Source organism: Falco cherrug, chromosome Z (genome assembly GCF_023634085.1).
Source record: "Falco cherrug isolate bFalChe1 chromosome Z, bFalChe1.pri, whole genome shotgun sequence".
Taxonomy (NCBI): domain Eukaryota; kingdom Metazoa; phylum Chordata; class Aves; order Falconiformes; family Falconidae; genus Falco; species Falco cherrug.
Window position 1 is genome coordinate 13,443,355 of NC_073720.1, and position 27,556 is coordinate 13,470,910.

Genomic DNA, 27,556 nt, shown 5'->3' on the forward strand with positions numbered 1-27,556 from the left:
CTCAAGCCATTCATGGGACTCAACACACTACCAGGAAAACTTCCATGGAAAGCAAAAAAACCCCAACCCAAAACACATGGCAAACAAACAATATGATGTACGCTCAAAGCACTCTGACAAGTAGAACTTGGATATGAATTATGTTTGTTTTCTTGGCACTTGAACTTTAATATCCCAGTAAGACTGCCTATCTGCAGGGACAGCAGCTGTTTTTTATATTTTATTGTTTTCTTTAATCTAAAATAAGAATTTTTATTGAGTGTACATGCCTTGCTCTTTGTGCATAACAATAAATGGCTCTTCAATGTAACTACGTATTTGAAAAAACCCTCCATAAATACTTAAAAAATTCTGGGCAAAATCATTAAAAATACAAAGCCTTTTAAGATTATTTATGAATCACTCTGTCAGAAGCAAATATAAAAAATAATGCTAATTTTGTCTGCTCATGCTTTTTCTCACAGAAGTATTCCTAGCAAAGAGTAAGGAACTACCATCACAAAGTCACTGAAAATGTAGTGCACAGAATATAAATTGTAAAGGCAGCAAAAGCAATTTTTTTACATCAAATTACTGCTGTGCTCCCCTAAGGCCAAACACACTCTGCTCAATTTAAGCGCCTATTCGAGGTACTGCTTCTCTAACAAATAATATCCAAATCAACCTTCTGACCTTAGAAGAGGAATGATAGAGGGTAAGTCCCTAATTTCTCATGAGTCAGTGGCAAGAAGTGCCTTTGAGAATTGCAAAGATGGAGGTTTCAATAGCCCCTTTAGCTGAACCAATCCAGTGTTTAACCACTCACTCTGAGTATTTCTTTCTTATGTCAAATCCAAATCTCCCTTACTGCAATTTCTGACCACGGCCTTCTCCCACTATACACTTTTTAGAAGAGTCTGCTCTTTAAGGTAGTTGAAGAACATCAGTAGATCCTCCATTAAGCTTTTCTTCTTCAGGCTAAACGAACCTTCTCCCCTCAGCCTCTCCCTGTCCATCATATGCTCCAGTCCACCAACCATCCTAGGGGCCCTCTGCTCCAATTTATTGACATTTCTGTTGTACCAGGGAACACAGCAGCACAGATGCAGTTACTCTCCCCATAAAACAGCACAATGCAGAGTTGCCTGTTTCACAGTAAGAGTGCACTGTTGTCTCATATTCAGCCTGGCATCCATTCTAAGTCCCGGGTCCTTTCCAACAGAGCTATTGCCCTGACATCTGGTTCCCAGCCTGTGCTGATGTGTGAGGTTACTCTATTTGAGGTGTGGAGCTATATATATATATATATGAGCCTTCTTTTGGCCCACTCAGGTTTATTAAATATCCTCTGACTTGAAACTCCACCACTTCGATCTCTCAGCCTGACCTCACCCCCTAATTTACTACCTTTTGCAAATCTGCAAATGCTGATGTGTCATCTTCCAGGTCACTGATGGAAGTATTTACATTAGACCACCAACAGGTGGTCAGAAAGTAAAACTAATTCTGGAAGCAAGAATGCTACACTGTCTACCAGTGCCACCTGAGCTTTAGATATTAGATGTTCCTAATGGAAGAAAAAGCCACCTCTGCAGATCAAACACTCCTAAACATTTGTGTGAGCACAGCTATCTGCTGAGGGAACTTCTGATGCATAAGGTAAGCACCTAAACATTAGGGTGATGGAGGGTAGATGGCCACACTCCCTGTCGTGACTTAGGTGAGCTTCAGGGGCTAATGTACTAGTTTAGGCAAGATTCCAGCTGACAGTATTCCATTCAATAGGTATAAGGTGTTAGAGGAATAATTCCCAGGTGGAATATTCTATGCCACAATACGTGGCAGCATGTAAGACCCACTCGGATGACCTCAGGAGGGTTTAGGTGCTCAGTAACAGATGAATATACACACAACCATTATGGAATTTGCATGGTAACAGTTAAAAACAGTGTCTTGTAATTATGCAGAAACTTTAGGTTTCTAGATCTGTAGTTTACTGGGAAAAAAAATAAAATTTTAATAATGATTCTTTTCTTGAGAATGTTTCCTGTTTTAAAAGTCTTTTTATAGCTTTCCACTTCAGAGTGGTAAAGCTAACAGTCTGATAGCCTGATCTCCATTTCAATAGGTCAGTTGCACAGACAAGAGAAGAGGTTTTCATCCTATGTATGTCAAATGGCAGAGGAAAACACATTACATAGGGACACACTCTCATTTTCAAATAGTTTGGCATCTAAAGTTTCACTTGTCAGTGCCTGTCTCTGGTAGGTTATGTTGCTTTCATTATTGTGCCATCAGAATCTTTCTTACAAAGATAAGCGAGATTCCTTGTGAAAGCTTAGACGCTGCAGAAGGTGCTTTAATTGTAGAGAATTAAAATACTGGTTTATTAGCAAAACACTTTGGTATTATTAATTTGCTGATATGTACAGATAATTAAATTGAGACAAAGATATTAATATAGTTTTGTGAAAGGTTTGTTTCTTTGTTACAAACCACAGCTTTATATTCATAGTCTTACAGTGTTTTTGAAAGACTGCAACAAATTTTGATGTTAGCACCCTTCACAACAGATGTGCAGCATTTGACATGCACACACTTCATTAGCAGAGAGATAAATAAATAAAGTTATTGAAGTACAAAGTTGACTGCCTTTTCCTCTCAGCCATAAATATAAGTAACAGGAAATCCTTTTGAAATGGAAGATCTAAGGTATAGGCCAAATCACCTTGTGCAAGGCATTTAGGAGCTATCAAGTTCTGGAGAATGCTCAGTTTGATTATTGCTCATTTTCTTGCCAACTTGTGGAATGGGATAAAGTTTTTGATTTTACACAACTAAGCACAGAGTACAGTTGATATTGCGAGGTTCCTCTAAACCACTCTTCAGTTCTAAGATATAATCAAGTGTACCAAAGTACTTTAGAAAAAAAAATTTCTCTAACCTGTTCTCAAACACATCTAGCAATAGAGGTTCTATGTTTCCAAGCAATGTTGAAGACAATTTTTCCCACTGTTCTTGAAAAAGCCTGCCTTTTATTATGATTCTAAGGCATCTGATGCAGACAATTACACTTGCAATTATCTTAAATTATTGCACCCAATACTTAGATAGATAGTCTACATATCTGTGTACCTGACTCACAGGCATAGGAAAGTATTTACATGTCTATGTCAATTTGTAAGTCTGCCTGTGCCAGTGTAATATGCAAATGAAGAGCAATCTGCAGAAAATCTGCATTTTTAACTACATAGAACTGTTCTTATTTATCATTTGTGAATAAATATATGAATTCCTTCTCTGGAGCCACCTATTTAAAATGCCTTACAGAAATAACGGTTAGGAAAATATCATTATTATTATTTCATTTGCTGGCTAATAGACTAGATTGCAGTATCTCCCAAAAAAAGTACTAGAAGGTACTTTGTTCTAGGTATTTTTAAAAAGTACAAGGACACACAGATTTTTCACTGGTCCTTCTCTTTTCTGTATATGCTTTTTAAAAATACAACACTTTTTTTCTAACAGGAATGTAGAAAGTATATGGGAGATTTTGACAGAAGTTGTATTCCCTCCTATAAATTCTGCTCATCATTTTTTAATTTCCCCCACAAGCTGTCTAAGGTAACTATTTAGTATACTGTTTCCCAGTCAACCAGAATAATTCAGAAGGTTCTGTTTAATTTTTATCACAATAAAAATATTTATTTGTGAAATGTATCAGATCATACTAACCAGAAAATACTCTAAATAACCAAGAAGACCAATTTTCTCCCTCAGGATGTTAGTCTGACATTTTTGATTTCTTTGACGTGTACTAGCTGAGAATTATTTTCTACTTCTAATGTATTCCATGCAGTTTTTAAGAAAAAAAAGCCAACATTTAAAAATAGTATCTATGTTAATAGACATAATCTGGTGAAATAACATTGCCTTTTAGACAATGAAGCTTTGTAAACTGACCTAGTTTCCATCTTTTATGTGACTCTGTTTCTCAGGTCAATATTCAGGTTCTTCCATCACAAAGAACTCACAATTTAGCCAAATTGGTCCTTTTATTGAACTGCCTGTCTTTTTTTTTTGTTGAGAGTAATTTGTGTGGGTGCTCTTCATACTATTCCTTCAAGAAATTGTGAACATTGTTGCCGTTATGGAAGTGATACCGGAGGAATTTCACCAGTGTGCTTAACTGTAAATGTGGCAACTAATGTATCCATGACATGGCCAAGCTGAACAACGCTGTATTATGTAGTTCAGCCACTGGCAGAACGCTGAATAGGATAGTTTAGCTACTAAATAGGTAAGAACCGGTCCGAAACCAAGACATGAGCCAAGAGTGCTGAAACAGGGCCAGAAGAAGAGAAGGTCAAGAAAAGGATAATAATAAGAAGAGGAAGATGATGAAGAAAGGATGAAGATGTCTCAAAGGGCCACCAGAGGACCCCTGACCCATTAGGCCACACATGCGTAGTAAGAGTGTAGATATGATAACCAGTTCTTGAAACTGTAATGAATATGCTAACAGTTTCTCAGAAATGTCATTAATATGTATAGATTGGCCATATAAAGATAAATAGTGAACAAAGTCAGTATGTCTGTTGGATGGAAATTATTCCCTGTGCATCCGGTGCTGATAATAAAGAATGCCTGCTTTCTAACACTCCAAACCAGGTATTAGAGAGTCATGTCTCCAGTTTTTCAGTATCAAAAGAATGCTTCCATCTAAATATGAAAGCAAACTAGTAGCCTGTCTGGTCCTTCAGCTCTCTGCAAGGAGGAAAATCGGTGGGAGCTCTCGTTCAAATACTGGTAGCACTTTGCTGTAATACTCCCTTGCCACCCTTTGAAAGCATATTGTGTGGGGTTTGAGATGCTCTGCATGTTTTTGTGTAACTGTATATTTGTGTGCTACATTAGGATTAATTTCCAAGAATGCACGCACACATTGCTGGTACTACTAATGTCTATGGCAAATCCCTGATTGTAGGGCTCTATTTCATTAAGCTATCCTTGCACATCTTTTTTTTTAATACATCCTTGCTTCCTTGTGTAATCCATGTTTACTTAATAGCAAACCTTGTTATTAACAAGGTTATTAAAAGTGATCCAATTCTCACGTTCTTGCTTCAATCAGAATAAAGTGATTTATGACTTCTGCATACTGATACAGCCATCACTGAACCAAAAAACCCAAACATACCCTGGATAGAATTTTGATAGAAACAATCTGAATATTGAGTAAACATACAGAAAAAAACCCCCAGATCCAGGCAAGGGGTGGGGGGGGGGGAGGGGGGGAGGCTAAAGAGTACAGAAATTCAAAGAAATACTAGAAAATATGGCACAAAAATATAAAAATAAAAAGACAGGATACCTGTGCAAGGTGCTTTTTTGTACACAGTCTAAGGTAACCAGAAATGTTCAGAATATTGCAAGTGGAACTCACTACATTTTTGTGGACAATAGCACTTTTTGCTGCATTTTACTATAATGCAAATTTACTTAATTTTCTGCTTCAAGTCAAGGCATTTCACATAGTTTACAGGAAATTTCACTGCACAGTTTTCCCGTATGATAAAAGGTTTGGGACTCAGGTACTGGAGTGTCCATAAGTCTGGGCTGCACGATGGAGAGACCACAGGGATTTGAGAGTTGGCTACTGGAGAGGCCAGGAAGTTCATAACCGCTCATGGAGAAACCATGGAGTCTACCAGGGTTAGTTACCAGTAAGACTATAGGTTTGGATCAGCTTATGGAAAACACCCATTTGAATGTGTGTGTCAGTGTGTAAGGCAACTGGGAGACCAGGGAATCCAGCAGCAACTACTGGGTGGACCTAAGTTGCCTATAAGGGCAGTTACTGGAGGAATCCACAGTACATTTGTCCATGCATGTCTATTTCCATGGCATTGTAAGATCTCTATGTACTACTGTATATTCAGGAAGCAGTATTTATATCCCACACTTGACCAGTGTTTTATACTGAGTCATGCAACTGTACAATTTCTTTTCACAAAACAGAAAATACCAATATGGAAATCTAGGTTTTAAGACATGAAACTTTAAAGCTGTAAGAGAAAAGTGTTATGCTCTAAGATAAGGAATATATCTCTATGTAACTGAGAATCCCTTCTGAAAAGCTTTAGCAGGGAAACGAAATCATAGGGAAATCTTGCCTTTCTTTAATGAGATGAGCTGCCACAATTCTCGTTTTTGTTAAGAAAAACAGTTTTAAGTGATTTCAAAGCAGGTGCAAGCGAAGAACAGAAAGAGCGCAGAACCCAAGTATAAAGTGAAACACTGTCATTAAAGCAAAGCAGTTTTCTTTCATGCAGATAGCCAAGCAGAGGGCATGTCTACAATACTAGGTGCTGACATGTCCAGCTGACCTAGAAAGTGGGTGGACCACACATGATCAAAAAATAGTGTAGTGACAATAGTGTGACATTGAGTCTGAGTTAAGGGGCCCCACTCCTCTGCATGGCCAATGTTAACTTGAGCTCGGGATAACGCTTGCATTTTTGATGTTTGCTGTTCTTTACTGGCCAGTTCTAATGACGACTTCCCCTATTCCACTTAAATGCCTTTGCTGGTGACAAGTCTCGTTTTGCAGTATACTTAAGCAATGTTCTCTCATGTTAAAATTTCCAGTTTCTGACTATTTCTTGTCTGATTATTGTGCCTTGATATCCCTTTCTTTGGCAATATGGTTTTTGGGTTTTTTTTTTTTACATCTGTTCTCATACTCAAGTCTAACCCCACTGCTTTTTAGGACTCTTCTGTTCACTGTACTTGGTATGATTTTCCCTTTTACTTAATTTCTAAACATTCAGTTCTTCTAGCACTTCTTTCTATCACAAGGTCTGGCTACCAAACAACATCTACAGGTCTACATTTGGCTGTAACTTAATAAAAAGGAAAGTTGGAATTTACACAATTTGCCATTTTAAAACAAAGCAATTCGCTATATTTAGAAGTGATGTGTATTTCTGAAATTCTCTAATAATATAATTGAACAAATTAACTGGCTACCACAAGTGATTTTAAGAGGAGAAATATTAATCAGATTTGCAAAAAGTAGTTAAGTGTACCACAGTACTTCGGGATTAAAAACAGAAATATTGCAGCATCTGTGTGCAAGGTTTAAAAAGACGATCAATCAATTTATTTCATTACAAATTTTTTATTGAATTACAACAATAATATGCCATAAGTATAATACAAGATGTGAATAACACCGTTAACAAACCACATCACCCAAAATATGAAGGAGTAAGATACATTCACTTAATCCGTCCAAGTATGTTATTTCCTTATCTACTATCAATATGATGTAGTACTGTTCTCTTTTGCTCGGCCTAGTTTCATGCCAGCTAAAACTTCAGTATGATAGACCACACCTGATCTACGTTATGTATCTGCATTGGCTTTGCAGGCTGTACCTTGGAAATGGTAAAAATGGCCAACATCTTCAATACTGTTTGGAGTATTTTATCTCAAATATCTGAATGAAGATTATATTTCTGTTATAAAGACATGCTTTATAATCTGTAAGTACAGGTTGCTCTTTACCCCATCCCCCATATGCATCAGTTACTGTTAGCAGATCTTAGATGACTATTTCTTGGTTGGTGTTGTAAAAAAGTCAAGATTACTTGTAAGAATATTCTAACACTTAAGATGCACGTATAAATATATATTTTCTATTTTTTAAAAAAATAAAATATTATTCTCATCCAGAGGAAGGACAGTTGAACTAAACTGCTGCTGAAGCAATTAGGAAGCAGAGATGCATTTCTTTATAAAGACAGTGAAATCGAGACAGATCGGAGCGTTGGGCAGTGATTAAGGGGATGAAGTTTAACAAGTCCAAATGCTGGATTCTGCTCCTGGATGGAGTGACACGGGGCACAAACCGTGAGAGGCGCGGCTGGAGAGCAGCCCTGCAGGAAGGGGTCGGGGTGCTGGGGGCAGCCGGCTCAGTGAGCCAGCAGTGCCCGGGCAGCCGAGGGACAAACCGCATCCCGGGGGCACCAAAGGCAGCCCACCCCGCCGCTCAGAAGGGGCGACGTCCCACCGCATCCAGCGCCGGTGCGGCCTCACCCCGGGTGCTGTGCGCGGTGCTGGGCCCCGCCATTTCAGAAGGGTGTGAAGGTCCTCGAAGGCGCCCAGAGGGCAACAGCGCTGGTGGGAGGGCGGGAAGGCATGGCCTGCGCGGGGCGGCTGAGGCTCTGGGCTCGTCTGGTTTGGAGCAAAGGGGGCTGAGGGGCGACCTCGCTGCTCTCTGCAGCTTCCTGGGGAGGGGGCGTGGGGAGGGAGGTGCTGATCCCTTCTGCCTGGGATCCGCTGACGGACACGCGGGAAGGGTTCAAAGCTGCGCCAGGGGAGGCTCAGACTGGACGTCAGGAAGCACTTCTTCACCGAGAGGGTGGTCAGACACTGCAACAGGCTTCCTGGGGCGGTGGGCGATGCCCCAGGCCTGTCAGTGCTTCAGAGGCATTTGGCCAATGCCCTTAGTAACGAGCTTTAACCCTTGGTCAGCCCTGAAGCGGTGTCAGGCGGCTGGACTAGGTGACCGTTGTGCGTCCCTTCCAGCTGAAATATTCTATTCTATTAAAAAATTACTAGTAGCTAATTCTCCAGAGTTGTCCACAGCTGGAATTTCAGTCCCATTGTTACTTTGTGGCTCAAAATTATTCATGTTTGCAACATCTTCAGCATAAAAAAATTAACTCATACCTTCTCAGAATAGCAATGACAGATGCTTTATAACTACTATATGGAAGCATATAGACAGAACATTTTAGATGGCTTGGAAGGACAGGGGTATGACCCCACAAATCCATGTACGTTTTCATGTTGACAGTGCTCATTTTAATGCCTTTCATGACAACATACAGCTGTTTTTTTCCTCCCCTCTGATGCCTCTTTAGTTACATCAGTTTATTTATTCCTATTATAGGAACTAGGCCACCTGAAAAAAACTTGCAAATTTGATCAGATATTCCACAAAATGAGTTTGTTAGTTGCTTGATTCAGTTCACAGTCTCGCAGCACAGTCAATGGTGTCAAAACAAAAGAGCGGCAATGCTCCGTGACTTGAAATAAGCAGGGAAAAAATCAGGATTAACATATGAAGGATAACTAAAGAAAGTGCAATTTAATGTAAGGAAATGAAGACTGAATGAAAAAACATTATATATCTTCAAATATTGTAAAAAAGAAAGGTCTTATGCCAGCGCTGCTATTGAATTTGGAACTTTATACTAAGAAATAGTGCAAAGCAGGGTCAGAAACAGCCCTAAGACAGCATCTGCTCTATCTTCAATATCAAAGTGCTTTCTCATTGCTTAAAGACATGAACCTACTCTTTCCTAACCTACTCTTAATGATTCAGTGATGGATTTCCACCATCTGCCCAGAAATCTACAAATCTTAAAAAAATGAAATCTGCCTTCTCCATAACCTCTCCGAAACTCTTATATGCAAGCCTTCCTAGTCTCTCACCTAAATAACCTGTTGTGCGATTTGGAACTATTACTGTTTACTTTGTGCACTACAGAGAACTGATTAACCTGTTCCCTTCTGCAGCGGCTTTTAAGTACTTGAAAATTGTTATTACATTCCTCTACTATCATCCTCCTCAAGATCAAAGATTTCAAGTTTTTCCCTTATTATGGATTTCTGATAAAGCTTGCTGCTTTCACCTCGATTCTCTGAAATTATTCTACCTCTTCTTGAAGCAAAAGACTCCAAAAATGAATGAAGGACTTCAATTTAGTCATTACCATTGCTAGAGAATAGAAGGAAAAATATACATCTTATGAACTTTATATCTGACTTAATGCTTGCCCTTCTTACCAATGATAGCTTGTCCTAGTAAACAAAGAAGTAGCCATATGTCTAACTCAGATAAAATACATTTATCTGCAAAGAATGGCTGAAACATATGGCAAAACAGTCTTTCTTTTGCAAAGCATGCCTTCAATGTGCAAATAGATTTCATATTCAGATAACTGAAGTGAAACACACCAAAAAGTATTCAACAGGCTTAACTCTCAGCTTGTGACCTGCTATAGTCTATGGCTTCTTTTATTTTCACAGAATTGTTGTTTAGCTGTTCCCCATCCTATTTCTGTGTGGCTATTTTTTCCGACCTAAGTTCTTATGTTTCCATCCCTTCTTGTTATGTCATCCCTTATTTTTTCATAACATGATTTCAATTTGTAAAGGCTATTTTGGATTCTCTACCATTGCAACTCCACCATGCTGATTTTCTTTAATTTGTTTACTTTTTAAGTTGATGTTTAAGTATACTAATAAAAATCCTGACTAGTACTGGGTACAGGACAGATGCATATAGACCTCCACTTGATAAAAACTTTTGATGCTGAACCAGTGATAACTATCTCTGGTCTTACTTTCCAACTAGTTTTGTTTTCATCTTAACATAAATTAATCTTGATCATGTTTCGCTGCTAGCTTGTAAGAATGTCATGTGATACCACATTGAAAGTTGTATTAAAAGCAAGATATCTAATGTTTACTGTTTCTGTATCTATAAGGCCTGCTACCCTCTCAGAGGAAGAAACCAAACTGGTTTGACATAATTTGTTCATGACAAAGCTGTTACTCATCTCTTTGTTCCCCTTGCAATGTTTACAGATAAATAATTTGATTATATTGTTCTATTTCTCCCCTTCATAATTAGACAGACCCCATTAGTTCTTCCTTTTGGTATTAACAGCATTCAGTAGCTCATTTGAGACTGACTTCTTTAATGAAAGCTAATGAAAATCTTTGGCCTTTCCACTTGTTAGAGAACTAAAATTTCTTGGTCTTTCTCTTACTTCTGTCATTGTACAAGAAAGATATTTCACATTTTCCAAATTGCCCCTCTTTAGCCACATCTCATTTCATGTCCTGTGCTTGGGGAGGCTGTCCAAATGGTTATTTGGAAAAATGTAGCTAAACAGTTAAGAGGGCAGCAGGGAAAAATGTATAAATTTTAATTAAGAGTGTCTGTTTGGTTTTGGTTTCTTCCCCCTATAGGGTCTGGCAAAGTCTCTTTAATTCTGAAGCTGCAGAGGTGGGGGTGGAGAGGAAGGGACTGTTCCTTGAGCCTAGTGTTCATCACTGCTATTTGCCATATTTTTGCATGCTGAAGAATGGGATTAAGGGAATACCCTCAGAGTATAAAGTACTCTAATAGGACTGAACAAATAATCTGATTACAGAGTGAGCTGTGCACTGCTCAAAACAGTGAATACAGTACACATGCAAACATGCGCATACATGTATATCACAGTCAGAAAAACTATGTCGCAGTACTGATATAATTTATTGGCAGCCTAATCTAGTACTACTATATTCTTATTAACCCCTAAAAATTCTTTGGGTCTGAAAAACATACCACACTGTCCACTGGATAAAGAAAAACAGGACCCTGATTAATCACGTAATACAGACATATACATTATAAGCATACACTTTTCACTGGTGAAGTGGGCAAAATATTAAAAGGAGCTGAGCCATCCTCAGCTTCCTTTAAAATAATTCCAAACACTAAAACAATGTTCTAGGAAAGAGTATTTACATATATGTAACGAAAATCTGATTAATTTCTCTCAGAAGAAAAAAACCCCAACACTTTACTGAAAAGCATACTTATTAAGTGTATACCCTGTTGGGGTATTAAATAAAATGACAACAGGAAAGACTGTGGCAGATGCTAAATGTATAATATATGCAAAAGTGTTGGTTATATAATGTACAGCTGCAGTGTTGATATAACTGGTACCTGGACTTCTTTATCTACATCATTGTGTCTCAGAGCTGAATTTTATGATATTTTGTAAAGGAAAAAAGATTTGGGACTGGATTTTATTTTGCCTTTTTATGATTTATTGAGGAATTCAGAAGCTGTTCTTTTCTTCCAGCTTAACATTAAAGGTAAAATTGCAGGCAGTCTCAAGCGACACTAGGAAATGATGATACCACATGAGACAACACAATGAAACTCAGGGAACTGCAAGAAATTTTTTTTCCTTTTGACATCAGGAGAGCTGGTGAAAATCACAACCTGACATATTAGCTGACATCTGCAAGAAAACGTGTCATTTAAGACGTATTAACTAATTAAGATAAACATCAGGGAGCTTTGGCTTCAATAAGATTACCTACTGAAGGTTAAAGTAAATGAAGGTAAAAGGTTAAAGTCTTTCTCAGTGCAGTCAAAATTCTGTAAAGCCATTCTTTGTTTGGATAAAAAACTTCCCTCAATTCAAACTCTTACAGAATATAAACAGTTGTCTGAGACTTATTTACAGTTTTATTAAAGTAACTTCTTATTTCAGCTTGAAAGTATGGAAATAGAAAAATGCTTTTAAAATTACTAATGCAGAGTCTAATCCAGATGGTGTATTAGAACTCTTAATCATTTTAGCTTTTGAAATAGAAAAGCATGTTGGAAAGATTATAAATTGAAGACCTTAGGGACATGGTTTAGTGGTGGACTTGGCAGTGCTAGGTTGATGGTTGGATTCGATGCCCTTAAAGGTCTTTCCCAACCTAAACAATTCCATGATCCCATGATCTTGAGATATGTTCAACCCAAATGCCAAACAAAGGAATAAAAAGGGAAGTTTTGATTTTGGCTATGCATTGTACTTTATTTGTGGTCTATTTCGGTACTTTTATATAGGTGTTCAATTGTTTACATAAACTTATAATATCTTAATACAGCCAAAATAAGAATAACCATGCACATTAAATGTACAGCACTGTCAAAAGAAAAAGAATAACAAACCCAAGAAATTAGTTGTAAATGAATATAAGAACTGGAGGATGTTAGGTGACAGTTTCTACCTTAGTGAGCAACTGTCACTTCTTTGTAAAGACATTCATAGATAATTTAGTTCTATGCAAAAGCTGATTTTGCCAGCAGGCCTCTTGTAGGTCAAGCAGCCGGCAGTTAGTAAAAGTAGCCCAGACTGAACCCAAAACGTAACAAGACAATTGGCAGCTGCCACAGTGGTTTATGACTTCTTAAACAAGACTGGAGGAAATAAAGGAAATAGCATAATAGCTCAGAGAAGTAAAACAAATGCTGAATTAAGCAAAAACAGGACAAGCAAGGAACTGAGAAAATTAGAGAACGTGATCAGAACAGCTAACCTGTGAACGCTCTGAATGAAGGAAAGCTGAATCTACTGAGTTACACAATTTCCAAGTTCTCCAGACTCCCAGGACATTTAGACAGCAGATGTAAGATCTCATTAATGGGGATTATACATCACTGGTGAGTTTTGCAGTTACATATGCACTAGTAAGCCTTGTCCACGATATTATGGACGGTCCCAATCCCCAGCACGGCAGTTCAGACAATGGATTTGGCATCCATGGGTGGGCTCAAAGGCTGAGTGAACTGAAGTATTCTTTTTGGATTGAAAGACTGAGACCTTTCAGCTCTCACTGATCTCAAAACCTCTGTTTAATGGGACCTATGAAGCAATTCTGCATGGTTAATATGCTATTCTCTTAAAAAATAACTCACTTTGCTTAGGAAGGAATGACTCTGAAACATCAATTTACATGAATTCTTACTGAGAACTTTCTGTACATAAGTTTTCATTCACAATTGATTCTTAGGGTTAGATGAAATTTCTTTTGAAAAAGAACATTGAGTTATGATCTTGGTATCTAAAATAAAGACAGCTACTATTATCCAGCCTTTCAAAGACATAATTAGCCATTAGCAGTTACCGACAATATCACAACAGCATTCACGTGCAATCACCTCACCAACATACTGATGAGTTTGGATTTTAATGCCAATCAATCATGAAATTATTTAATTAAAATTACATGTCGAATTCTTGAGTTTTGCTTAAACTCCAGATCCCTTCCTACCTACTTAACTTTCCGTATGTTCAGTTTACTTCTCTGAGCATAACTTTGCTTATAGGTATACCCTCTATGTGCCAGACTGTGCACTGAAGACTTTTCAGGCTTGCTTCTTTTCCCTCCTGCTGCTATCTACCCTCCCTTACAACTTCTGTTATTTGAGTCCACCGGGCAACCTCACTCCTTGCAAACAGTATAAATGGGTCCAAATCACAGGAATGGCCACACAGCATAGCTGCTATGCACGAGAGAGTCCGCAGCTTTACTGGGTAAGCTCTTCTGGCACTTTTTCTGTCATGCAAGATAGAAAGATGCAGACAGCTCAGTGTTTTCTGTAAAGCCAGTTTTGCACAGAATGTGCTTTCACAGGGGAAACATCGTGGCAGAGGCCCCCAGCCTACTGTGTATCATTTTCATTTTAAGTCTTGTCGTATTTTTCTGTTTCAGCATTCCCATGCAGACAGGCAAGGTGCAGCTTGGCCAAGTTTTCTAAAACCTCTGTCAAAACAGGAATGCTTGTTGAGTTCTTTTCAACTTTTGAGCAGGCAGGCTAAAATGACTGGTACAGCTAGGGAAAGTGTCCCCAGATGTATGTCCCTGTACTTCAGTCAGGCCACAATTCTATAAAGTATGAGACCATCAAAATTATGGCCATAGAAGAAAGGACTAAAAGCAAGAAAGCAAGCCCCAGGATGGACAAATCCCAGGGACAGAAAAGGCTGGAGATTGTGATTTAAAATACCTACTCTACCAATCCTCATTTTAGCTGCTGGATACAGACCAGCCCTGCAATGCAAGACGAGAGAAATGGAGTGCAAAATCTCTTCTCTGCATTCATAAATATAGTCTGCACAACAAAGGTGTGAGAACAAAAAGGCTTCTTAGCAGGAATATATCCTGCATAGCTGGTTTCAACCACTTCTTTAATACTCTTGTTGGTATTTCTGATTATAACACCGTATCCATGTATCTTTAGGTGCATTATTTCTATATGTTGTTTAACGCCAAATACAAGGTGTACTTAATCTCAGAAAAAAAGAAAAGGGAAAAAAAATCAATTGAGTTTAAATGAAGCAGAAAGAACTGACACACCTTGGAGTTTCTTTTCACCCCTAGAAAGGCTGTTCTCTTTTCTCCACCGCCCCCTTTTTGATTCTGGTTAACTAATTCATCATGTTTCTCTCACATCTAGCTGTAATAAATACATTTTCCATGAATTAGTAACATGCATGCAGTTTCTGGATAGTTAAGACACAGAGTCAGTTGGCACAAGATCTACCTCACCGGTATTACTGCAGCCAAATTTGCTGCTTGAGTCACAGAGCAAGACCACTACTGAACTCAGAAATTACACTGCAAAAGGCTACAGAAAAATGAACGCCACTTTTTTTTTGTTCTCAGACTGAAGCCTTAGCCAGTCTAAAAGCTTGTTACTGTAAAAAACATACTGCTTTTGTGCAATGTCTATGACCATCAGTAGGGCTCAGAGATGATAGTACCAGAAATGAAAGACCTATATCTTCGATACCTGAAGATAATTTTGTAGAAATATTTCATTACAGGTAGTAACTGTTACCTAACTTTACGGTACTCCCTATTTTGCTAGCACAGTGGTGAAACTGGAATTAGAAATTACGAATGTACAACTTTAAGCAAATCAAATGCACTGAAAAAGCTTGCTTGGCCAAAAGCCTATGCACAGACCTAGCACCAAATGCAAATCCTGCATTCTCCACTAAATGCAGGGAAGTATTTCTTTGAAATGGAAACACAAACATTTCTGAATTACTGCTAACCTTCTGAAGTCATGCCAAAGAAGTAATAGCCACACACACCTATATAAAGAATACCTAAATACCTATAAATTTAAGGATTCCATTGAGGAAGGAATTTTCCGTATCAACTAAGCAGTGTGTGGGAAAGAACTGTCTTTATTTTACCATGGTTGCAATCAGAAATAATTCTTTGTTGACATTTACAGAGTTCAACATGCAAACATAAAAATCCTCCAAAAAAGCAATGGAAACAGTTTGACAATCACATCCTTTCAGAAATAAAATGCACTGCAAGTCATTATAATTACAGGAAAAAGTACCTAGTTACCTCTTACATTTTCTGTAATTTTAGTCATTAGCTTGGAGTTCAAAATCTCCTACTCATCCATAAAATACATGAAAACCTGGCATCACTGAGGAAACATTTTCTACTTTGCTTTTCTTGAAGGGGGCAAATCATTTGGAAAGAAATACCTTAGAATAAATTAAAATAATCTGCTTAACAAAATACTATAAGCCTATCTAAATAGTAAGCATAATAAAAGGTTCTTTTGTATTTCCCAGTCTCTGTGAGTTTGTTGTATTTCAACTGGAATTTTTAGAAATACTTCAGGAAAAGATTAAGGAGTCTTTGTAACTGCAGAAACTTAAGATACAGTAATTTAATCTTAAGACTTAAGAATTCTATATGTAGAATAATATCACCATATATTATGCTTTATTTAATAGGAAAAATCTGTATTTTCCTAGAACTGTTTGTAAACCTTCTAGGGATAGTTCGGTTTTGTGTGTAGTTCCACAACTATCCATTCATTTCCCTAAGAGTCTTTAGCCAGTTTACAGCAAAATTTACTAAGAGGTGAACAAACACAAATGCATGAGATAATTCTTAATTATTATTAATTTCTTGCTATATTCATGTAACTGAACACTTATGAATTAAATCCATGCCATGGATAAAGTTCAATATTAACATAAATAGTTATTTCAGGTATACCTTGTCAGTGGCTGTTATTGACAAGACCTAATTAAAAGATCAATTCATTTAAATTACCTAAAAACAGGGGATGCAAATTTAGTCATTTAGAATGGATATGGAATTTCATAAATCACGCCTGAAGTATGGGCTAAGACACAGGTATACATCCTGACAGCAGATATACATCCTGACAGCAGAATATGTAACTGCAACTTACGGCAAAATGCGCTTCAGTTACTCTGTTCGGTGAGGAGCAGCTGTATTAAACCTGTAGATGACAGTTCACTTTCTGAGTGGCACAAATCAGCACTTTGACAATGCTGAACATGAAAAGTCTTGCTTCCTCACTTTTTCCCTGTTCCCCTTGCTTTTGATTCAGTTCCTTCCTTCCCACCCTCAGTAATGCAGTTTCTCCACCCTGTCCAGGATACAGCATCCATATGATCTCAGGATCGAAGGTTTAATGAGCTAAACAGCTTCTGGTTTTCCCAAGCTAGTTTTCTGACATTTTAGTGAGCTGGCTACGCTCATGCGCGAGGTAAGCAACACACATATGTGGGAAGAACCAGGAAAAGAGAAACAAGATAAGAGATTTTCCATTCTGCCCTGGAAAGTTGTTAATGTGCCTACATCTATTTCATGTAACCGTGTCTTATTAGCATGTTTTGAAGAGGAAATATAGCCTGTTTCAAAGTTTCAGGATCTGTTAGTATCTGCAGGGAAACAGAAATGAAGGCAAAAGATTTCCTGTTCAATAAACATAAAAAAAGGTGAACCTGAAGTTTTAGAGAAATCTGTAGGCAGAAGAAACAATCTCAAAAGTATTAGAGGCAACTACGGGACAGCAAAACACAGTCAACTGTCAAGAAAAACACATGCTAGAAAGGTCACTGTAACTTACCTGTCTTGGAACAAGGAAGTAATGTTCCCTCAGTAATGAGTCTGACTGAGCTGAACTTGGAGTTGATTGTGTGGCCCCCACCAGGTAACGCTTCCAGAATGACAAACCAGGACTCACCTCACTCAACCAGATGCCTATAGCTCACTCAGCCTGCAGCTGAGCTCTGTAGGGTCCCTATATGGTTAATGAAGACAGGCTCCTCCAGAATGTGACTCATCTTACCTGTTTTCGTCAAAGGATAAGACAAATTTCTCTGAGACATGCCCATTTTTTCACGGACTGTAAGCAAGCAGTCTGTGCAGGCTGTTGTAAGTATCCACAAGAACTGCAGTCGCAGTAACGCGGGAAGAAGTTGAGGCACAAACAGCAAAAACTCCCCCCTCTCTAGCAATATATACATAGAGTAACGAAGCATCATCACCACAGACAACTGCAAACACCCTCCAGGGGCACATCTACAGACACTGAAGACATCACTCGTGTCTGAGTACAATACCCAGTCTGTCTCCATGAGACCCCACTCTTCTCGCCTAGCCAACATAAAAGTAATGGGACACTCTTGTTCAGCTTGATGAACTTCAGATTTGCACCTAAGCTCTGCATGAGGCATGGGGTTATACTTTCTTTTAATAAAATAGTAATGAAAGACTGAGGATGGATGTAAAAATTAAATATTGTCACAAGAAATAAATACAAGCTGTAAACCCAACACACTTTTTATGATTTACGTGGGAAACTTCAACAAAAGAAAGAAAGGGAAGTTCAAATGAAAATTAAAGAAATCACTGCTAGGCAATATTACCTGATAAAATAATTTAACTATCCTTCAGCCTCCCTCTTACATTACATTTTATTGTTGATTATACTCACTGGAATCTTAGGATGAATATTAAGGTCTCTAAGGCAACAAAAATACTGCATCTACAGAACACCTACCTTACATGTCCAATTTAAAAGCAACCTTATTTTTGCTAGCAGTATTTATTAGTAATTTTTGGCAACTTCCACATTCTGTTCAATTTTGCTTCTCTAATCAAATTCATAACCTGATATGTGGAATCACCCACCTGGGGATGAAACAGCAGCCCTGTTATTTATGATTTGAAGGCTGGGAAAGGAAGAGAGAGAATGAAATTGGATTTACAAGGAGCAGCTCAGTGAGCATGGAGGGCAGAACCAGTCTGAAAGTTGTGTTTACTAATATTTACTAATTTTAACCAAATAAAACAAATCTTAACAGCAGGCACACAATATACAGACACACGCCTTTATAACCTGTAAAAACAATTATAATTTTTTTCTTCTAATCATAGTATTTAAGATTTTTACTGACAGAAAAGAATTTCATATTATTAGGTAAACTGTTTACTGTAAAATGGCACAGATGATACCTTTTATAAATGAAGTATTACTTAAGCTATTAATCCATTTAATATTCCTAATTTCATCGCACTGATGTGTGGAAGGATATGCTAACAGCTTGCAGTTTAACTTCCCCTGTCAATCAGTCCAAGGTCAGGGACATACACACCTGTGAGAAGAAACAGATGAGGGGGCTAGGTGGGAGAGAAACATTTACAGTTTTAGTTCCAAGGATGGACTAGAACAATGCTCTTGTTTTTGACAAATTCTTATAAATATTTTGCTTTAGACAAAAACACCACTCTTCACTTTCTATTATGAAATCTGCATGGAGAAACTTTAAAAAAATCACTATTTCCTTAGTAAACATAGGGTACTATTTTATGTGAGAGATAGATGAATTGAATGTGCTGGCAGACAATTTTGTTTCCTGAAGTGCTTTAGAACAGAAATGATGGCTTTTTCATTATGGTAATGGCACAGAGATTTTTTGAATATGTGCAATTACATAAATTTTGGCTTTGACACATGCAAGGGCTATTGCACTGTACTTGGAAATCTGTTTATAATGAAAATTAATGTAATTTGTTTTTTTCTATGTCTGACAAGATCTACTGTCTTGTATTGATGTTTTCTTTTGTCATGAAACAGACCACAAAACACAACCAAAATCCTTCTCTGAATCCCCTTACCTCTCCACTCAATAAAGAAAAAAAAGCAAAATAATTTCCAGAAGGCTGTAATCAAGCCAAAGAGTGCTATACAAAGGAAACTTTCTGCACGAAGGTATTGAAATGTAACGATAAAGGGTGCATCCAGCACCAGGCTAAAATCTAAGTTATCTTTCCCAGATACTCTGAGTTTGAAATAAAATGGTGACTGTGTGATTCATCATTACTTCAGATCTGAAGTACTGCTAAGCATGCGAAATAAGACTGAGCATGAAAATCACTGTACCATTTAATGCAAATAATCTTAAACCCTCAGAGGAAATGTCTATATATTTAGAAAATACCTAGAAATACAGTGGATATATAGTGAAATATCCTATATGATATCCTGTATGATATTATTGTCTTAACATTCAGTATATCTAAGACAAAATTATCTAATGTTTGATTGCTGTAAGATTAAAAAGTAAAGCAAATAAAAAAATGAAAGGGAAGCAGTCAGATCAGAATTCTAATGTTTTAGAGCCACATAGGTATGAGTATGACCTGTCAATGTATGTTTTGTGGGAGGAGGCTAGAACTTTCATCATGCATAGTAGGGACAAATTAATAATATTTTTGCAGGTGTACTAAGAAATGTAGTTATGCAATAGATCATACATGTTTCTACATTTTTTTCCTGATACCTTGAGTCACTGTTTTATACTTTCAAGAAACTGAGAAGACTATGAAAGGACAGGATTTCCAACATTAAATAATAAAAGGTCTGCAGACAAAGTTACAAGGGAAATATAGGATTATTTTTTTCTAAATATTTATTCATTTCCTGCTTTAATCCTCCTCTGATTTTCTAGATGTTGTAGCAATCCTGAATACTCAAGAACACACCCTAAAGAGACCAGTGGATGAAAGATACATCTGTTTGCCTAACTGTGATTGTGGTTGTTCAAACACTACAGTGCTCCATTAAATACTCTGTCTGCTTTGATAGATACAGAGTTTGTAACCTAGACTCTTGAAAGAGAAATTCTGGGGAAAAAGAAAAAAAAAAGAAATAAAAGTGTGTGTGTGTGTCAGAAAATAACACATTTTCTCTTACTATCTCAAGCAAAGAGGAATATAGTGGGAGAAACAAATGACTAAGTGAGCTAACTGGAAGAACCTCCAGCCCCACCTCCACGAGCTCCAGTGTATCAGATATGCAGGTCTGTGCTTTGCATCTGAGCTCTGCTCTACAACCAAGAGAACATGGACAGACTTAATTTTCACTTTGAAAATCACATTAGCAAATACAATTTCCTTGATAACTACAAATCAACTACTTGTACATATACTGGAGATGCAATCAAATGTGCCTACTAAAAAAGAAGCACCCCTTCTCAAAAAATGAGGCAGAAGAACTAGAATGTAAGAGAGTATTATCAGAGTTCATATGGACTACACAAATCAAAAACATATCCATACTAGTAGTACTGATTTCAGTTCTAATAATCACATATCAAAAAAAGAAGAAAACAGTGAGAATACAAAAATAACAGAAGGAAGTTCAGACAGGAATTTTAAATGTAATGTTAAAAACATAGAAAAAACTACCATAAAAAAGGGAAAAAACCCTCCTGGACAGTAACTTAGAAAGGAGATGACTATATGGGCTTATAAAACAACAAATGATGCAATGAAAATAAATGGGGCTGCTATATTACTCTAAAACCAAAAAAGAGTAAATTCAAAATTGAGAAAAATAAATGCTTAAACCCTCTTTTTTCTCAACCTTGAAGTTCTTGTTTTGTTTACTATTGGGACTGAACATCAAGGTCTTCAGATATCACACAAGCCTCCTATCACTGTTACACATAATAAGCTGTGTATTAGGAAACATTAACATCAATCAGTAGTCTGAAAGCCTCTTCCTTCCCCTTATGATATACCCAAGGTTCTCAATGCACTCCTGACACAGTTAGATCCTCTCTCTGAAACTGTATCCTGAATTTTACCCAATTTCTCCATCCTTGTTCAGGCAGTATCCATCAAATCCTGACTATTAAAAGACACTGTCAGCGACTTGTGTCATTTTCAATCCATGGCTCGCTCTCTTCCTTTTCATACTATCAGTCTTTCCTACCATTCTCCTTTACCCAGCAGCAGTAGGAAGTAACTTTCCTTCATTTTCTTCATCCAACTCACAGAGCACTGTCTTGGCACATAATTCAAGCCTCACAAAAACAGTAACTGAGAGAACCTAACCTGGAATTTTCTTTATTAAGCTGACTATTCTGTAAATGCAACAGATTCTTGCCTTTTTGCCTAAAGAATGGGTTACCAACTCCAATCATAGGCTGAATATCAGAAAAATGAATGGTAGCTTTGATACAGTACAGCCATTTTTATGTTCTTGCATCTGAAATGATTTAAATACTTCATAAGGAAGCACAACAACTTTGTGTTAACAGCCATGTACCTCAGTATAAATCCTAAGCAACAAGCACTGAAATAATCATCAGCTTGGATGTGGGCCTGTTAATACCCTTAAAAAACAGAACTGGTAATCCAAGTGATCCTCTGCGTGTTTTTCCCAGCCAGCCTGAAGGTCTGTTAACAGGACAAACATTATTACTTCCAAAAGAATGTTACATTGCTCAGTGGACACATCATTAGGCTTCACTTGGGTTTTATCAAGATTGCAGACTGGACATGGAGGCACCAAAGAATGTTATCAAATCAGTTGAATCTGTTTTCTCAGTTTTTCTAGTAACAATTTTTTTTTTATTTGGTTCTATCACTTATAAAATATTGAACTGAAACCCTGATGCTTTAAATAAAAGTAGTAAAGGAAAACATGCTTGTTTTGCATTGTTTCAGTAAATAATCTGGAAAGGTGCACAATACTTACCAAGAGATCAAAAAACTAAACAGGCACTGAGGCTTCCCTAAAGGCCTCCTTTCTTAAGGTGTTTGACAATGAAATAATCATGTAGTTAAGTTGCGCATTGCTGGCCAGTATTACACAGCTTCCACAAGTTATGAAGCCAAACCACCTTGGTTCTGAAACCTCAACCCTAATTACAGACAGAAGACAGCTGCTAGAGACACCCTTCGCTTCCCTGCAGTGCAGAGCTACAACTTCACCCTGTTGCACCTCTGCAGAAGCTTCCTTGCTCTCTGAGCTAAGATGTGCACAGGTGTAGAGTAATGAAGCTGGGTTAATTAGCATTGATAATATACAACTGTGGACAGGCTTCAGGGGTGGTGGGTTGGCCGATGTAGATGAGGTGCAGTGTGGCTGGCTAAGTTAAGAGGCAGAGCAGCCAAGAAAGAAGCAGAGAGAACATGCGCTCTGGGTGAGGAGAGATGAGGAGAAGGCAGCAGATGGACTGGCATGAAGAATATGTTGGTATGTGACAGTAAAAGACCTTGTTGCAGCTGGCTAGTTTGGAGAGTGCTGCGAAAATTTGAGTTGTATATTATCAATGCTAATTAACCCAGCTTCATTCCTCTACAGACAGGCACAGGAGAGGGCACTCGGCTACTGCTCACTACTTGCAAGCCATTTGTTGTCTTCTGGAAGATTCAGTGAGCCATAGGGGAGCATCTTAAGCCCAGTCCAGTTTGTACAGTGCTTTTTGTATCACAACAGGCCTCAGCAAAATCATCTTAAATGTGATTAACTACTGTTACCAAACAATTTGAATTTAGGAAGGATATGAATCCAAACGTAATGATTACAGTCTTATAATTGAAGTTTTGGTCTGGTTCTCCATCTACTTTTAAACTGGGTTGTAAATTGAAAATCAGTATGTAAACCATACATACATGCAAAAAACCACACAGTGAATTGATTTTGAAAAATATCTGTAGATCTTAAAGCCGACTGCTGTTTCTTTGATTATTTTTATATACAAAAGACATGTAATACAAATACTAAAGGAGCAAACACAAAATAAAAATGCAGTCAAGCATACAGAGGAACCCATAAATATTGACAAACATTTTGCATCATTTTCTATATAATAAATGTCAATTAGTTTCAGGAAAACAGGGCAAGCAATTTGCAGAAGCATGAGCTACCTCTGACTAGTTGTTAGAGTAGGACCTTCAACTTCCATTAGGTTTATCTACTGCTATTATTGCAGTGACACAAAGATACATACTACAAATGTCTTTAGTTGTTTTGTTCACCAATAGCTCCTGTGACTGACAATCTTTAACTTAAAACTGATGGATGACAGCATATTGCTGTATGCTTTTTTTTTTTAAAGAAACCATGCATTTGTTGGTTAATACACCCATCAAAAAATCTGGACTTCATAGCCTGAAAAAGTGTATTCAAGTCTGAATGTTTCACTCATGAAAACTTCTTCAGAAAGTTATTTATGGCTATTAAGTTACCCTCACAAGAAACTTACTTTTAAATTTATAAAACAGATCAGAAGTCTAAAGGTAGATTAGGAAGAAAAATAAGCATCCATAATACAGATCTGTATATATGTGATATGAACAGTGCACCAAATACAAAATACTACAATACAGTGCAAAAGTAATACAATAGTTCATTCTTACAAACACAAAATCTCACAACAACAATGGAATTAATGTACCACAATGTAAGGAGTTATAATGCACATGCAAAGGATTTGAGAACACAGTACAAAATTAATTTGACTTGCACATTAAACTTTTACTTATTTTTATTAAAACTACAGTCTTCCACAGCCTCGCTTTTTTCTTGGATTTTGTTGTCAATGTCAAATATATGCCAAATGTGAACATTTCAGTTTCGTAAAACATTCTTCCATTTTATACCACTGTAAGCAGTGATATAAAGTGAAAGATGAAGAAAAATTAGACGTGAGTACTATAGGTCTAGTTCTGTTTTCCTCCTTACTGATACTACAGAATTCATCTGATTTCACAGTAATATGTTTCCAATGACTACTCTTGAATTCATGTCTGAATTTGATCAAATAAATTGAATCTCCTTGGTACAAGGCATGTGAATACATGGAACAATGTTACACCAGTAATTTAAAATGGAATGAGAAAATCATATTTGCCAGCACTTTACATTGAAGAAAAGAAATCTACTACATAAGCTGGAACACCTGGACAGATGGTTTTGGGCCAGCACAAATGGTCTGCTATAAATCTACTGCATCATAAATATTGTAGACTTGTTATGCACACACAGATCAGTTGCACAGCACATGCACAGGAGGGCTGACATGCCCTGGATGCATCTAACTCACCCGGTGAGCAGGGAAAGGTTCATCTGCCTATTTGTCCACAAATAACCCAACTGGAGATACTGGCACAGCTCTGCCTGTTGTTCAGGATTGCAGAGTATCCCAGGAAATGGCAAGGTGGTAGGTAACTGGCAGTAATTTGTTGGCACACTGTTAAAGCAATCAGTTGGTTTAAAGGAAAAACGTTGGATTCTACTTGTTGCTCCCTAAATTAGTGATAACTGGTCAAGGTCATTCATATTAGTGAGATCTAGCTTAAATATTAAATTTAATTTACATCAAACTCCTTATAGAATCCAGACTATTTAACAAAAGCATGGATATTAGTGATTGAATACCAAAGAAAAAGGACCATAAAGCTACAGATGGAAGATGCACCATGAAAGAACAGAGATTTATGTACAAACTTAGGAAAAACGCAAGGAGGGGAAAAAGGCTGAGATGCACACAATTAGGAAAAGTATTCAGCTCTTAGCTACCTTTAAAAAAAACCTATTAGACACATAAGAAACAGAGGCAGGAGAAGATGAAATAACATGTGATACTAAAGGGACTAAATATGACAGTAGTACAAAACACCTAAAAACTCAAAGTAAAAAATTAATAATGAAAGAAGGAATGGGAATGAGAAAATTTTGGGGAAGCACAACATATTTCCTAATCCTTTTATTTTGAATATTAATATTCTGTTTCTCTAAGTGTATCTGGATCATAGTGGACTTTTCTCCAAGGACTTAAAGTCACAGCTTTTTGAGCTAACTGCTGCATGTATGCTGACAACTTTGGTGTTATGCTCTTCAATACTTAAGCATTAAATATAATTATATAAGAATTAAATATTTAATTAAATTAAATATTTTCACTAAATATTAAATGTTTTAGCATTAATAAATATTTAAGCATTGAATATGCTCTCATCTCGATCTTTTCTATTGTGTTTTACATTGTTAATAAGACTGACATCATGTTCAGCTCACAGAAATAGCAAAGTCTTCTGTGTCCACTTTGCTTCATTTCTTTCCCTGATGTTCTGATAGAAGATCTTACCAGGAGAGTGGCAACTCTCAGAACTGAAACAATGAAATCAGGTAAATTTCAAGTTTTCTATAACAGCCTTAAACATGCTGCAAAAATGTCTGAACTCTCTTTAATAGGAAATACCTTACACAGAATTTTTCTGTAACTTAGATGAAATGGTAAAAACAGTAATTCTGGGGGAAAAAATCAGGTATTTTAAATAATCAGATATAAAAAAAGAAAGAAGTGCAGAAGCACTGCGAAAAAAGGAGTAAGATGCCAGAATAGAATAATCAAAATCTAAAAAAAAAAAATAAAAAAATAAAAATTGTTGGCTTTGGCAAGTTTAGATTAACATCTGTAGGAAAAAAAAACCAACCACCAAGAAAGAAAATAAATCACAAAATAATGTTAGAAGCAAAATCACTATGATAATCAGATGTATCTTATTTCACAATGTGCTTCAGTTCCTCCCTTCTCTGTACAAGACATGGGACAGTATCACTACTGAAAAAGGTTCATCTAGCATTATCTGCAGATAAACATTGATTTAATTTTTTAAATCGGCATGTAACATTACAAGGGATACTGAAACAAGAAAAATACAACGGTTAATACATGTGGATTAGCAAAACACAGGGCTAATTAAGAAAGACATCACCTTGCCATTACATGACAATATATATAAGCACAATAAACTCCAGAGATTCTGCCAAAGCATGTAGAATTTATTTGCTCATTCAGTCATTCCTATTGATTCAACTGAAGTGTAACATTCTGTATTGTTTTAGAAACAAAAATATTTTAAAGTTTAATCAGAAAACAACTTCTGACAGCAATTGAAACAACTTTCTCAACTTCCTTCCCCACCCAGCAAAAAACAATTAGGCATTTTTCTCTTGCACTTATGTATCTCAGTTCCATTTGGATTTTGACTCTTATAAAATAATGGGATGAAATAACATGTGTATATTGGAATGTGAGTTTATTTCAGTGACACATGCATTAATTCTTTTACTAACACACACTGTGCTTGAAAACTGTTGACAACTATTCTGCATCTCAGTGTTCTTTAAACTTTTTTTCTTCTCATTGGGAAATGAACATTTTTTTATAGCGGAATAGCTATGTGAATTTTAGCCAATTTTAAAGCTACAACAAAGATCAACAAGACTTCCAGAGTTCATTATACCTCAGTTACCTCTTCCTCATTTCATAGCTTACAGAAAAACATGTCACATTACTTTCTTTTCTACTACTTATTTTACATAAACATTCTACTTACACAAACGAAGTCTTTTAATCCATCTAACTGGGAAATGCATTCACATGTTAGAAAAATCCAGGTCTGACATTTACATCAGGTATATTACACATATATTTTTGCATATCTCCCTCACTGCTGAGGGACACCTGCACAGTGAAGAAGAGACAGATCTTCTGATCCCTGATAAGGTCACAGAGGCTTAGCTATAATATAGCCTTGCTTAATGCTCATTGGTTTTGCCTACTGAGCACAAGCCTGTTTCCTTGACAACACAGCTGCAGTTGCCACAGCATCCAGAACCACATGTGATGTCCAGGTTTAGGGTATGGCCCAGCTGAAAATCTGTTATTCAATGCTACTTTCTACAAGCCATTGTAGGCTATAAACAAGAAGACTGAAAATCTTCCATTTTTTCTTTCTTCTACTGATATTAAGCCCTTTGCTACGACTTACTTACAAA

At 37.0% G+C, this 27,556-nt stretch overlaps 1 protein-coding gene across 1 annotated transcript in view; it reads right to left on the reverse strand.

Moving 5' to 3' along the window:
* Positions 1 to 27,237, reverse strand: part of PRLR (prolactin receptor) — a 122,870-nt gene extending 95,633 nt beyond the window's left edge. The window contains exon 1 of the mRNA XM_005432888.3: positions 27,115 to 27,237. The gene's annotated coding sequence lies outside the window, so the exon portion shown is untranslated. The remainder of the gene's footprint in view (positions 1 to 27,114) is intronic.
* Between the last annotated feature and the right edge of the window lie 319 nt (positions 27,238 to 27,556).